This window comes from Colobus angolensis, unplaced genomic scaffold (genome assembly GCF_000951035.1).
Source record: "Colobus angolensis palliatus isolate OR3802 unplaced genomic scaffold, Cang.pa_1.0 Scaffold212, whole genome shotgun sequence".
NCBI classification, from domain to species: Eukaryota; Metazoa; Chordata; class Mammalia; order Primates; family Cercopithecidae; genus Colobus; species Colobus angolensis.
In genome coordinates this window covers 3,449,111-3,462,977 of record NW_012115289.1, presented here as the reverse complement: position 1 = coordinate 3,462,977, position 13,867 = coordinate 3,449,111, and the positions used below count along the sequence as shown (strand labels likewise).

At 42.9% G+C, this 13,867-nt stretch overlaps 1 pseudogene; it reads left to right on the top strand.

The window, feature by feature from the left end:
• The first annotated feature begins 425 nt into the window (after positions 1 to 425).
• On the top strand, positions 426 to 10,728 carry LOC105512464 (annotated as a pseudogene).
• Positions 10,729 to 13,867: the final 3,139 nt, after the last annotated feature.

Genomic DNA, 13,867 nt, shown 5'->3' with positions numbered 1-13,867 from the left:
TTGTGTTTTTTTTAGTAGAGACGGGGTTTCACCGCATTAGTCAGGATGGTCTCGATCTCCTGACCTCGTGATCCACCCGTCTTGGCCTCCCAAAGTGCTGGGATTACAGGCTTGAGCCACCGCGCCCGGCCAGGGTGCTTTTCTTTCTGCAAGTTCAGGTTTGTTTGCTGAAGCACGCACTCACACTCAAACACATGCATCATGATTTTGTGGTCATACCTCACAGACCCACACCAATGAATCTGAATCAATTCTTGGAATAGACCTAGTGTCTTTTTCTGGTATTAGTTCCCAACATATTCTGAGTTTTCAGTAATAACACCCACAGTGGCAGTATCAGAGACAGAAGTGAGCTGAATTCAAGTTTGGGACAGAATGTGATTACTCTCAAATCCAGTTATTAACCACCTTTCAGAAAATAGAGGATGACTGTTCCCATGGCAACAGAAACCTTAAAGAAAGAGATCACTCAGCAGCCTGACGTTTTTAGCAAGCTCCACACTGACTCAACCTGCGGGTAAAGGGAACCAAGAACCAAAGTCAAATGTAGCCTCTGTGGCAGGGTTTTTTCCTTTTTACTCCGACAGTGCTTCCTTTTCCCCATAATTCTTCAAAAGAAATCAGTCTGGTGCTATCTTCCCTGCCTTCCAGCCTCTCCCAGGCCCATTTCCCAACATCCTGGTGTGTGCGTATGTGTTTCTATATCTGTTCGTATTCTGTCTGCCTTACTCATCTCTATGTCAATCTAGATTCATGTCCTTCATAGCTGTTAATGAATCATTCAAGGTGTACTTTTAGCTCAGAATTGAATAATCCACCAGAATAAAAAAGATTCCACTATTAAACATCTTTTGAGCAGGGCTTTTGGATTGCTTGTTAGGCAGAAGTCAAATTTTCTTACTGTTCTTTTCTTTCTTTTGTTATGGAAATATTTCTCATGAGTGAACACTTCTGATTTGGATTGGTACTAGTGCATGTCTCATTGTTGTGTCTTTACTTGTGAGTGAACATTCTGAGCTGCCTGCCTGCAGATTCCCGTGACAAATGCCATGTTATTTTTAGTACCCTCAGTCACACTGAATAAATCCAATCTTATTTACATAATATGTAAGGCTGAACTCATGGTTTGCTTTATGCTTTTAATATCACAAGCAGACAATGATATGAACAGTTGCACACTCAGCATATGTGGACACAGTTTCCTTGTTGAATCAAACAGATTTACTAATAGAATGGATCTGATGTGTTAGAGGTTTGCCTAACGGACATTGGTAAATACCCATAAATGATTGCTTGTGGCATTACTTTTACCTAGAAAATGTTAATTCTTCGACATCTACAGTGAATCATGAGTTTTTCTTGAAACTGCGTTCACTTTAAAGTAGACATGTACAAATGAAATGTGCATGAAATCTTTCCCTTTCCCCGTCCTCTCACAGAATGCATGTAGTCCGGAAGCACTTAGGCCAGGTAAAGAACAAGGATCTTGAATTTAACTATTCAGGCCTTAGTTTATTCTTGACCATGGAAGTAGGAGGGAGAGCATGAAGCCATGATCTTGAGTCAGCTGAGGGATAAGGACGTGCCATGTCTCCCTTCATGAGAGATACTTCCTCCACTATACACTCTCCACTATACACTTCCTCCACTATACACCCTTATAGCTTTTACTCAAAGACAAGGCTGATCTTTTTTTTTTTGAAATGGAGTCTCACTTTGTCACCCAGGCTGGAGTGCAATGGTGCCATCTCAGCTCACTGCAGCCTCCACCTCCTGGGTTTAAGCGATTCTCATGCCTCAGTCTCCTGAGTAGCTGGGATTACAGGTGCCCACCACCATGCCCAGCTAATTTTTGTATTTTTAGTAGAGACAGTGTTTCACCATGTTGGCCAAGCTGGTCTTGAACTTCTGACCTCAAGTGATTCACCTGCTTTGGCCTCCCAGAGTACTGGTATCACAGATGTGAGCCACTGCAGACACTATCTCTAGCCAAGCCTGAAGTTTTAAACAGAACTGGGTTGAGCCTTAAATAATGAAATAAATCTATCTTCATGACAGTATGTGACTGAAAAGTTATGAGGTAGTCTAAGATATGATTTCAGGAGCTTCTCATCCCATAGGAGATGGGAGCTTGAGAGGATTGTTGGTCAAATTTACTGGAAATAGAACTGTATCATGTTCAAGTCTAGCATGGAGACTCTGCACTAACCTCCTTTCATCTCTTTGTCTGGGTCCGCCTTCCCTCACCCGAAAAATCTCTTAGTAGCACGTCCAGTTATTTCATCTTGGTCTTTCAACCATGAAGGACTTGAGGGACTCCAGTCCATGGAAACACTGAGATTAAGCACCGTTGATGAGATAACAGACCCGAGTTCTGAAAAACAAACATCAATTTATTAAACTTGCCAGTCAAGTGAGCCCTGCATTTGGGAACGGTTCCTCCCAGATATGCTTGAGCAGAGCTAATATGTGTTACTAGGAAGGCACAGATGGTTCTGATTAACAGAAGTGGTGACAAGGAAACTGATGGACTCCTAGACCAAGACAGAGCTGCTTTAACACACTCAGCATTCCATCTGTCTTAGGTTAAAGCTGGTTTATTTTGGCTTCGCAGGTCCTGATATGATTTCAAACAGCAAAGTTTCTCGAGGGGGGTGATTCTAAGGCATAAGGCTCTTCAGTACGATGTCCTTGATGTTGATTTGATTTAAAGACATGATAGGTTAAGGCTGTGTCCTTGATGCTTGCTAGCAGAAGCCCTTTAACAGTTTCACAGCATGACAACTGTATGTGAAAGAGGCAGGACATGCAGGGGAGGTGGGGGAAGCCTGGCTAGAGATGGTGGCAGGCAGCAGAGAAAAACATGTTGTAAAGAGATGCTGGACCACAGCCACATTAATGTGCTTGTGCAAAAGAATGGAGAGGGGAATGCTTGCCCTTGCCTGAAGGCAGGGCGGACATTGAGTCTCCACTGCATCCCCCAAGCTTTGCATGGTACCTGGCACAGGGCAAGATGGGGAAAACAGTCCAACAGGAGAACAATTTAAGACAGTAGAGGGTTCAAGGCCTGAGGCTGTGGCTGGGAGAAGATGATAAGAGCTTAGGTTCCCTTGCCTGGGTCATTTCTGAGACACAGACTTCACAGTCCCTTGCCCCTAATACATTCACACCAAGTGGTAACTGCTGTCAGGGTGAACTTTGCTCTCACAGAGGAGTTGTACGGAGGGGTGAGGAGTGGAGAGGAGAAATCAACGGACTCTAGGTTCCTGAAGGAGTCAATGGAAAATGAGTGAAAACAAGTCCCCCTGTCTTTTTTAAACCACTGTACACTTAACTTGCTGCAGGTACTCTGCTAGACCCTTGTGACACTCTCTGGTCCTTGTAGCAAACCTCTGCAGTTACAGTCGTGAAACCAGTATTACCAACCAATGAGGGAGGGAACTGTGACTTCCCTAGGCTGGCACAGATGACAGGGACAGGCTGATGTCATAGCCCATTCTCCCATTCTGTCTTGCTCTTTGAGACTCTTGATGTCACTCTTACCTGAAGTCCACAGGCAAGGTGGGATCCAGAGAGCCAAGCTGGGACCCAGAGAACCCTTTGGCCAGGCTGCCCTGAGCATGACATTAGGTAAAGAGGATGAGGCTGGCCTTCCCGACCTTGGTGCCCACCAGGTCAGAGGTCTGCCGTTCCAGGGTGCTGGCTGCTTCTCTTACAGGGTGGAACACAGAGTGAGTGCAAGCCCAAGGAAGCAAGAACTTCAGTTCTTCATTCTTTTCTTGCTTTACAAAAAAATTTAGTGGAACTTGAAAGCCTGATCGTAAAGTTGACTAAATGAGAATTGCGCTAAGGTAATTTTGAAAAGGAATAATACTTCACAAGGAATGCGGGGACTCTTTTGGCTTATCTCCTTACTTCAGATATAAAAAATCCATAAAGCTAGAGAATGAAACAATAGTGGAACATTTTTAGGTGGCAGTTCGGTATATTTATCAAAACTGACAATAAATAATTTTATTTTTAAGAACTATTCTTGAGAAAAACTAAAAATTCATATATAGATCTATGTATTAGGGTGTTCATTGCAGCCTTGTTTGTAAGAGTTAAAATGTGGAAATGTTCCAGATTTACATCAGTACAGTAGAGCCTAAATTAATTAGGATATGATCACATAAATACCATGGAACCATTAAAAGAAATTAAGCGGAGTCAAATATGCTGACTTGAAAAGACCTGAAATATATTGGGAATGAAGGAATGAAAAAAGCAAGTCACAAAACAATATTATGTAATTATGTTGCAAACACATTGGAATGTATTTGGAAGGATGCACACAATTTTTAGTGACAAACTTTGCAATTAGAGAAAAAGTCAAGGGATGGTCTTACCTTTTTGATATACTTCCGTGTGGTTTTCCTCTTTTATAAAGAGCATATTCATGTGTTAATTGTGTATTTAATAAAATGATAATGTGGGGAAACAGAACCTGGATATTCGGGAAACGAGAAAGACAAGACAAATTCAAGATAATTTCAGGTGTAATCCTACAGGTGAGTTGACATGAAATTTAATGGACTAGATAGAACCCACGGCTATCACTGGTATGGGCTGCTTATTTGAAGGCAGAATATCTTTGAGCCCTAGTTACAGCCAAATTTTTGTGGCCAAAGAGATCATAGTGCCCTGAAGTATTCTGGGAGCGGTTAAGAATAGGTTTATTGCAGCCAAATTAAATGGGGTCTTAGTGGCTTTGATCGTAGCAGTTAGTACATGAAGAAAGGAAAAAAAGCAAAATTCCTGAAATTGCTCCAGCGGAAGTAAGGAAGGGAGTATCCCCTGGAAAAGTATCAGGAAGCTGTGCAGCACTGCAGGTGGGTAAGAGGAGAGAGTTACCTGTCATAGCTGCAATTAATGTAAGATTATTCTCTTATCCAGCAGAAACATGAGTTAGATGCCTTTTAAGAAAATTAAATTATGACTTAATTACCTAGTAAAAATTATGAATATGATAGAAGTATGAAGCCTGAAAAGAAACATTTCTTCTTCATTCCTGTTTCTAATTCTATACTTGTTCCCATTAATCACCACTGTTAGAGTTTAGTGTGAATTCTTCCAGAGCATTTAGGCTTATACATATGTACACAAACACACATAGAAGCACACTCACACACAATGACACATGTGCAAAATTAAAAAAAATACCTAAATATTTTCCTAATGTATTCTCATTCTGAGCCTCGACAGCAGGCTGTGCCCACAGAACTGGCTCACCAGATTTTGGAGTTCTTCTCTGCGTTTCTTTGTGGAATGCTCTGTGGCTGCTCCGGAGACAATAACTCTTCCCGAGTGTTTTCACCAGCACACTTGGGAAAGCAATGCAGGGTGGTTGTAAGTGTCACTGAGGGGGCAGATGTTGATTTGGATTTAGAAGAAACGGGATGCAGGAGTCTTAGATTTGGGTGATTTGTAGTGCAGTGAGTTTAAGAATTTTAGCTCCAGAAATATGGATTTGAACACGGGTTTTCGCACTATCTCTATAAGCGTAGGAAAATTACTTAACCATTTAGAACCTGTTACCTCGCTTATAAAGAGAGAGTGCAATGGTGCCTATCTTATTGCAAGGGGGTTCTGAGGACTAAAGAGGCAATGCCTACAAAATGTTTATCACCTTGCAAAGCATGTACTGAATAATCAATAAAGTAGGCTGCGTTTATTTCATTTTATTCCTGTTCCAGGTCACTTTTAGATCACTTTTGAACACTTAGAGTCCTCTTCTAGTCCTTCTAAAAACTCCTTTTCCAAAGGCTTGACTTGCTTGCCTTTGTTTTCTGATCTAATATTTATGCACATTTTCTACTTTTAATCTATCATGTTTGCTTCAATATGCCAAGACTCCCACATGGTGTTTTGAAAATGAACCAAGAGGTTGGGCGTGGTGGCTCACGCCTGTAATACCAGCACTTCAGGAGGCCGAGGTGGGCGGATCACGAGGTCAAGAGATGGAGACTATCTGGCCAACATGGTGAAACCCCGTCTCTACTAAAAATACAAAACGATTAACTGGACATGGTGGCATGTGCCTGTAATCCCAGCTACTTAGGAGGCTGAGGCAGGAGAATCGCTTGGACCCAGGATATGGAGGTTGCAGTGAGCCAAGATTGCTCCACTGCACTCCAGCCAGCCTGGGTGACAGAGTGAGACTCAGTTTCAAAAAAGAAAATGAACCAAGAACAAACCAAAAGTGCTTCACACACAACTTCTTGGACTTTCCTTAAATTGAGTTACAGTTGATCATTTCTTGCATTTTAAACAACTTTATTTCTTGGTTGATTTAGAGGCACAATTTTCCAAATTCATATTTGGTTTTTGACCTCAAGGGCTGAAGAGTCTCCTTGCTTTTGGCGTTGTGGAAATTTAGCTGTTTTCCTGCTTCTTGTCACTAGCTGACTCTTGACTCTATCAGTCCATATAGAATAGTCATAATTAATCTGATGTTAGATTAAGTCTTAGTTGCACATCTAAGTGTTCTGTCAATTTATCTATTAAATAAATCTTTATGAGTGTCCCTGAGTGTCAGGAATTTTACTATGTTTCAGGGATAGGGTGGTAATAGAGACAGGCCCTTCTTTCATGAAATGCAGAGTCCAGCAAGGCCCATACACATTAAGTAATGAATTACTAATGCGGTGGTGCTCTGCTGGGTGATATGCTGTGAGAGGGACCCAGGCAGGGCTCCCTGAGGGAAGTGATACTGATATGAGATCTGAAAGAGGAATGAATAAAGTGAGAAGAGTGAGAAGTAGAAGAATATTCTATCCAAAAGCAACTGCATATTCAAAGACCCAGACATAAGAGAAGTCTTGCAGCATTTGAAGAACTGAAATAAAAGTAATGATTGGAGTGGAGAGAGTGAGGGTGTTGAGAGCTGAGGTGGGACTGAAGCCGTATGAGGGATTTATTCCTTCCAGGAGTTTCTCTGACTGGTTTCTGATAACAAGTGGTTACATAGTCTAGACTGTTGCAGAGTTCGCAATGATGACAACATGTTTGAACCTCCTTGAACACAGCAGCATTTTATTGCTCTTTGGTGACTAATGAAATTTTGTCTCTGGTGAAGTAATTGGATTCTTAGCATGACACATTTTAATTCAAGTCAAGAAGACAGAAATATAAAAGACTAGTGAGGGATTGCCTCGAGTTTATATAGAAATAGAAAGGACTTGGAACTAGAGAGTCTTTGTTTTGAACGGTCTTTCTGGACTTTCCTTTGTTAATGTTTGTCTTTTGTCTACTTTTTGTCTTCTTAAACTTTGTCTACATGTAGTCAAATGGAATGGACAGAGCAAAAACAAAACAATAGATTCTGCTTCAGAGCTGCAAAGCTCCAGGCAACTTCGATGCTTCACAGTTAAAATTTTCCTTTCAGTAGCTGCAGTTGCAATTGTCTCTAGCATCAGCAAAGAGGTGGTAAGAGCATTATGTTTCCGAGATCCAACTTGTAAGGCATGTGGGAATGGGATACTACCTAAGAAGGAATTCTAGTCTTTCATTCTATGTAGAATTAAAAAGACTTATTTTTTAGCTAAAACCCCTGACTGTTTAGAATAATATGATTTAGGATAATCAATAAATATACTTATAGAGATATAATACTATATAGAATATCTGAAATAAATGTTTACTTCATTCTTAGTAGTATGTATAGAATTTCACCCATGGCTCTGTCTTGTCTTACTCAAAAAGCAGAACAATTTCTTTCTTAGAAAGAAAGCTACCAGTTCCCAGATGCCCACTCCTATTCTTTTTAAGGAACCATAATTTGTTCTCCTTCAAGCCCAGATTTCTCAGTGAATTCTCCAGTATGCTCACAGCTCTCCCTCCAGATATTTTGAGAGCTTGGAGTCATAGTCCTGCATTTTTAAGGAAGCTGTGAAAACCCACATGAGCTCTCCTTTTCCAGCCATAGATAAAACTAAATAGTGTCCAACACCACTGTTGGTTGAGAGTCCTTTGGATCTAAGTTTTCTTCTTCTGTATTCTGCTGGGTTCTCGTGAAAAACCAATTTGAGATAATAGCAGAAAATAAAAGACACTGGCAGAAGGATTTTCAATGTTAAGAACTGACTTATGACAAAACTGGCCATTTTACATCTTTGTCATATTTACAGGTTTACTTTTCTAATATTTATACTTTGGATTTGCGGGGCTGGAGGGGCGGTAAGGTAGCCATAGCCAGGAAGATTTGTACAATGATGGAAAGCTAATAAAGATGTGAATTTTGTTAAAGAAAGATTCTCAAATCACAATATATTCTTGGCAGTGCAGAAGAGTATTCTCCTGGGGATAGAGGGAGTGTCCAGATAAGTCAGAATGAAAATGAGCGGGGAAGATGGGTAAATTTCCCAACTCTGGAATTTGTGGCAGAGAGAGCAAATAACTGCGGCTCTCCTGGCGCCTGGTTGCTCGCACCACGTCGAGGCCCAAGCAGGTGAAACCCCAGCGGATCACCTCGGAGGAGGACCTGGGCGAGCAGCAGCCGCAGCAGCCGACCCCGGAGTTTGTAGATGTGGCCCCCACGGCGCCGGCGGCGGGGGAGCTTGGTGCTTGGTGGGAGAAGACGCAAGTCTGTGAGAAATGCTGTGCAAGTTCTTTAGCGCCTCTGAGTTGTTGGAACATAAGAAAAATTGCACTAAAAATCCACCTGCCTTCATCATGAATGATGGCGAGGGTCCAGTGCCTTCAGAAGACATCTCTGGAGCTGTACGGAGCCACCAGCCACCCAGTCCAAGCAGTGAGGATGGTCACAGGGAGAATGGGGGCAGCTCAGGGGACATGAAGGAGAAGCTGGTGCGGAATCTGTGATGTATCTAAAGACAAAGACAGCCCTGCCGCCCACCCCCCAGTACATAAGATATTTACCCAAAGGCAAAGTGGCCAACACTGACGTGTCCTTGCAGGTGCTACGCGGCACCAAGGTGGCGGTGAATCAGCGGAGCGCAGATGCCCTGCCTGCTCCTGTACCTGGCGCCAACAGCATCCTAGAGCCGATACTGTGTCTGCAGCAGCAGAAGCAGCTACAGCAGATCCAGCTCACCGAGCAGATCCGCATCCCGGTGAACACGTGAGCCGCTGATGCCTGCACTCCAGCGGGGCGGGGCCGACACCCTGAAGACCTTGGGCAGTCACATGTCCCAGCACGTTTCTGCAGCTGTGGTTTTGCGCAGCCAGAAAGCTGGAAGCCAGGGTCTGTCTCTGGACATCCTGAAACAAGCCAAGCTACCTCACGCCAACACGCCTTCTGCCGCCAGCTCCTTGTCTCCAGGGCTGACGCCCTTTGTTCGGAAGCCGGATGGGACCTGGGTGCTCCCAAACGTCATGTCCCGCCTCCCCAGTGCTTTACATCCTCAGGCCCCGGGCTCGGTGTTCTTCCAGGGCCCTTTCTCCTCTGTGGCGCTAGACCTATCCAAGGGAAGGGGAAGCCACTGAACATCTCCGTGGAGGAGGTCAAACCCAAAGATGAGGCGGTCCTCTCCAAGCCCAAGTGTAAGTGCTGTAGCAAGGTTTTCGGGACTGATAGCTCCTTACAGATCTGCTTCCGCTCCCACACTGGAGAGAGACCCTTCGTGTGCTCTGTCTGTGATTATCGTTTCGCCACCAAGAATGACCTCAAGGTGCACTTTCGCTGACATCCGTAGGTGAAAGCAAAACCCCAGCTGTCGGCTGAGCTCTAGGACAAAGTGGCAACAAGCAATGGCATCCCCTATGTACTCTCTGGACCCCTTCCTGTAGATAAATCAAGTCTCTTTCTAGACAGCATACCTGTCCTTGTAACCTCCTTGGTAGGGCTACCTGAGAATCCCTCTTCGGTGACTAACCCCAAGGACCTCAAGGGTGGCCCCCTGCCAACCAACTTGCAGCCTGGGCCTTCTCCAGAAACTGAGGGTGGACTCACACATCCTAGGGTGGGACTAAACCATAATTCCCCAAGGACTGGTGGCTTCCAAGGGAATAGGACCATCAACCCCAACAAATGTCTCATTTGCCACCAATTCTTAAGCTGCCAGAGCTCCCTCAAGATGCATTACTGCACCCACAGCGGGGAGAGATTAATCCAGTGTAAGATCTGTGGCCACGCCATTTCTACCAAAGGTAACCTGAAGACACACCTCGGGGTTCACTGAACCAACACATCCATTAAGACACAGCATTCGGCCGGGCGCGGTGGCTCAAGCCTGTAATCCCAGCACTTTGGGAGGCCGAGACGGGTGGATCACGAGGTCAGGAGATCGAGACCATCCTGGCTAACACGGTGAAACCCCGTCTCTACTAAAAAAATACAAAAAACTAGCCGGGCGAGGTGGCGGGCGCCTGTAGTCCCAGCTACTCGGGAGGCTGAGGCAGGAGAATGGCGTAAACCCGGGAGGCGGAGCTTGCAGTGAGCTGAGATCTGGCCACTGCACTCCAGCCTGGGCAATAGAGCGAGACTCCGTCTCAAAAAAAAAAAAAAAAAAAAGACACAGCATTCTTGTCCCATCTTCCAGAACAAGTTTGCCAATGCCCTGATGCTGCAGTAGCAGATTTGCCTACTCTAAGATGGATGGCTCCCAACCAGGTATCAGTGCAGATGTAGAAAAACCAGGTGCTACTGACAGCATTCCCAAAACCAGTTTCTTCACTTCTTGGAAGAAAACAAGATTGCAGTCAGCTAAGCTAAAGGAGAACTTGTGAGGAAGGAGAAATGCAGACAGAATGAAATCTCTAGAATCTGCTTTTTGTGTAAGAACTCATCTCCTGTTTTGTTTTTCTTACCGATATGCAAATGATATTTACGACGGTTGTGATCACAGCATCAGGCAAGCTTTACAATCACCATTGTTGCTATGTTGCTTTGCAAAAAATTGAAAAATAAAAGAAGTATCAAAACAAATACAGACTTTTTTATTTTTTTAATTTTGGAAAGAAACTTTGTTACTTGTGACAAACTGTATACACAGAACCTTTGTACAACCTAGAATGACTTTTTTCAAAGACTGTTACCTATTTCAAGGTAGAGCCATTGGAACTTACTGAGCAATAGTGGAAAAGACAAGTGCATAGCCTAATTGAGAGGAGAGGGGTACACTTCTATGGTAACTGTATGCAGGTCTGCCATCTATTTAGGGACCTGTTTTATATGCCCCAACTCTGTCCTCATTTTATTGTTTTTTTGAATGTAATAATAATTAAAAAAACCCCCAAAACTAAGGTTGTAAAATTGCTTCAACTTTAGAACTTTAAGTAGGATGCCTTCAAATGGACTTACGGTAGTCCTTGGGGAGTCAATACGTGTGTTGCTGCTTATTTAAATACAGTTCAGTTGGAGCCCCGAGAGTGTCAATGTCTTCCTCACACTTCTTAGATGCCTTCCTCTTCCCGAACTCCAGAAGAGGTGGGCACCTGAGCAGGGAATCTCATATTACTTAACTTAGTTTGCCAGTACCTACTTTATTGAAGGACTGGGTTTTCATTCTTGAGAAGAAACTCATGGAAAGGCATGTTTCCTATCACAGGTTCACATACCAATTTTTTTGTTGTTGTTGTTGAATTTCCATCTACAACTTATGCCAAGTAATTGTGAAGATTTTTTGGTTTTCTTGCTGAATATTTCATGAAGGCTATGAAGTTGGAACAGGCAAGTCCTGGGTGTGAAATCTTTAACTGATCTACCTCATTTATTTTTTATTTTTTATAGACATAGGATCTGTTTTCCTATTATTTTACGTTAAAATATTCCCAGGCCCTGTCTAAAACCAGGAGTTGATGTATTGGTGGGAAGAGCTGAATGTTCAAGATGTTTTTGTGATGCCTTTTTTTCCCCCGCAATTTCCTTTTGTACATGTAATATTGAGCAAATGAAACATTGCTCTTGGTTTAACAAGAAAGAAGAAAGAAAGACTCTAACTTCTGGGAGAAAAGTCTTTCCCTCTATCTGGAAGGCCCTGGATGAAATGTGGATCCAAGACTATTGGCCAAAGTATCATCTTTTCATTGTTGCACCTGACTTTAGGATTCCCTCCACTCACTTTTTTTTGGCAAGTTGTGCCTTTCCTTCTAGAATTGTAAGTGAGTACAATAATAGTACCTGTTCACACTGTGAAGTGGATATTGTTACAGAAAACACACCAGTGGCTTTCTCAATGTTGAGCTAATGTCTTGTGAATGTATAATCTGTGGAGAAACTCCTGTAGTTGTACCTGCTGATGTTGTCTGTTGGTAAATAAATTTTGAATTTTTTTCTCCCCAAAAAAGAAAATGAGTGGGAAGAGAACCAAATAGTTAAGAACATGGTCATAAACAGTGTAGATTTTGGTGAGAGAACAAAGGAAGAGTTAGAAATAAGGTGTGAGAAATGATCATAATAACTGGCTAGGAAGAAAGCCAACTTCGTTTGAATTTAAAGTGGACCAGAGGGGCAAATGATGTGAAAAGCAGTGTGACTGATGATATCTAGTAGGTAGCAGATGCTGATGGAGGGTAGACTGCACAGACAGGAAGGGCCTTCGTATAAAGTAAAAATGATTCGTCATTAATAATGACTAATGGTTTTTTTTTTTTTTTTTAAAGTATAGGTGTTGTGGTGAAGGGACAAGCACAGGAGAAAGTATATGGTTATTTATCTTTCCCAAATGTTGGAAACACACATATAGCCTTTATAAGATATAGTATTTTGTGAGTTAGATGAAGAGTTTGTGCATGGATACTGTAGTGCCTACTAGGGCACCTTCTTCTTAGGTTCAATGAAATATTTAGACTCACATCATGACCACAGGCCCCCTTGGCCCCAGTCTGCTTGAAATGCTATAGGACAAGAACTACATAATGTCAGGGCATAATGTCAGGTCACAGTGTCAGGTGCTCCTCTGCTGTGGGAGTCCTTGCAGCAGTCTTTACCACCATCCTCACAATTGTTCAGGAGTCATTCTCTGTGGCCCTGATTTAGAAGACTCATGCCCCACAACAGCCAATACCTCTTATAACAACTCTCATCCAGTGTGTATGGTTCATTTATAGTTCTGCCCAGTCCAGATGCAAGTTACCAATAAAGAGTCGTTGTCATCATGAGTAACGTGCCAGACAACAGAGTTGATATCATTTTTATAAGGTTAGTTAGGGGACAGAGGGAGAAAGTTAACTGAAATTCTCAAGTAGAAATAAAAATGGTTAGCCCTTTACCTGCAGATATCTAAAAAGACTCATGTACCTGTGCAACTATAAGACTGCCTAATGCCTCCCTGTGCTGTGCTATCCCAGCCCATACATCTTGGTGGTTAATATGGTTTGGCTGTGTCTCCACCCAAATCTCATCTTGAATTATAACTTCCATAATTCCCACATGTCATGGGAGGGACCTGGTGGGAGGTAACTGAATCATGGGGGCGGGCAGGTCTTTCCCGTGCTATTTTCCTTATAGTGAATAAATCTCACAAGATCTGATGGTTTTATAAAGGGGAGTTCCCCTGCACACACTCCCTTGCCTGCCTCCGTGTAAGACTTGACTTTGCTCCTCATTCCTCGTTCACCTTCTGCCATGATTGTGAGGCCTCCCCAGCTATGTGGAACTGTGAGTCAATTAAACCTCTTTCCTTTATTAATCACCCAGTCTTGGGTACGTCCTTATTAGCAGTGTGAGAACAGTGATCAATCACGATCTGCTGAATGTATATGGGAGACGTGATGTAAATCGAGAAGTGTGAGTTATCTGACACTGAAGGGCTGAAATTGACAGTTCAGATGACCCAAACCATGCTTCAAACTCCCCATAACGGCTGTGTAGCCAGGCTATATTTTCATTTGTTAGTCCTCACAAACATCTGTAAAGTGGGTGTTG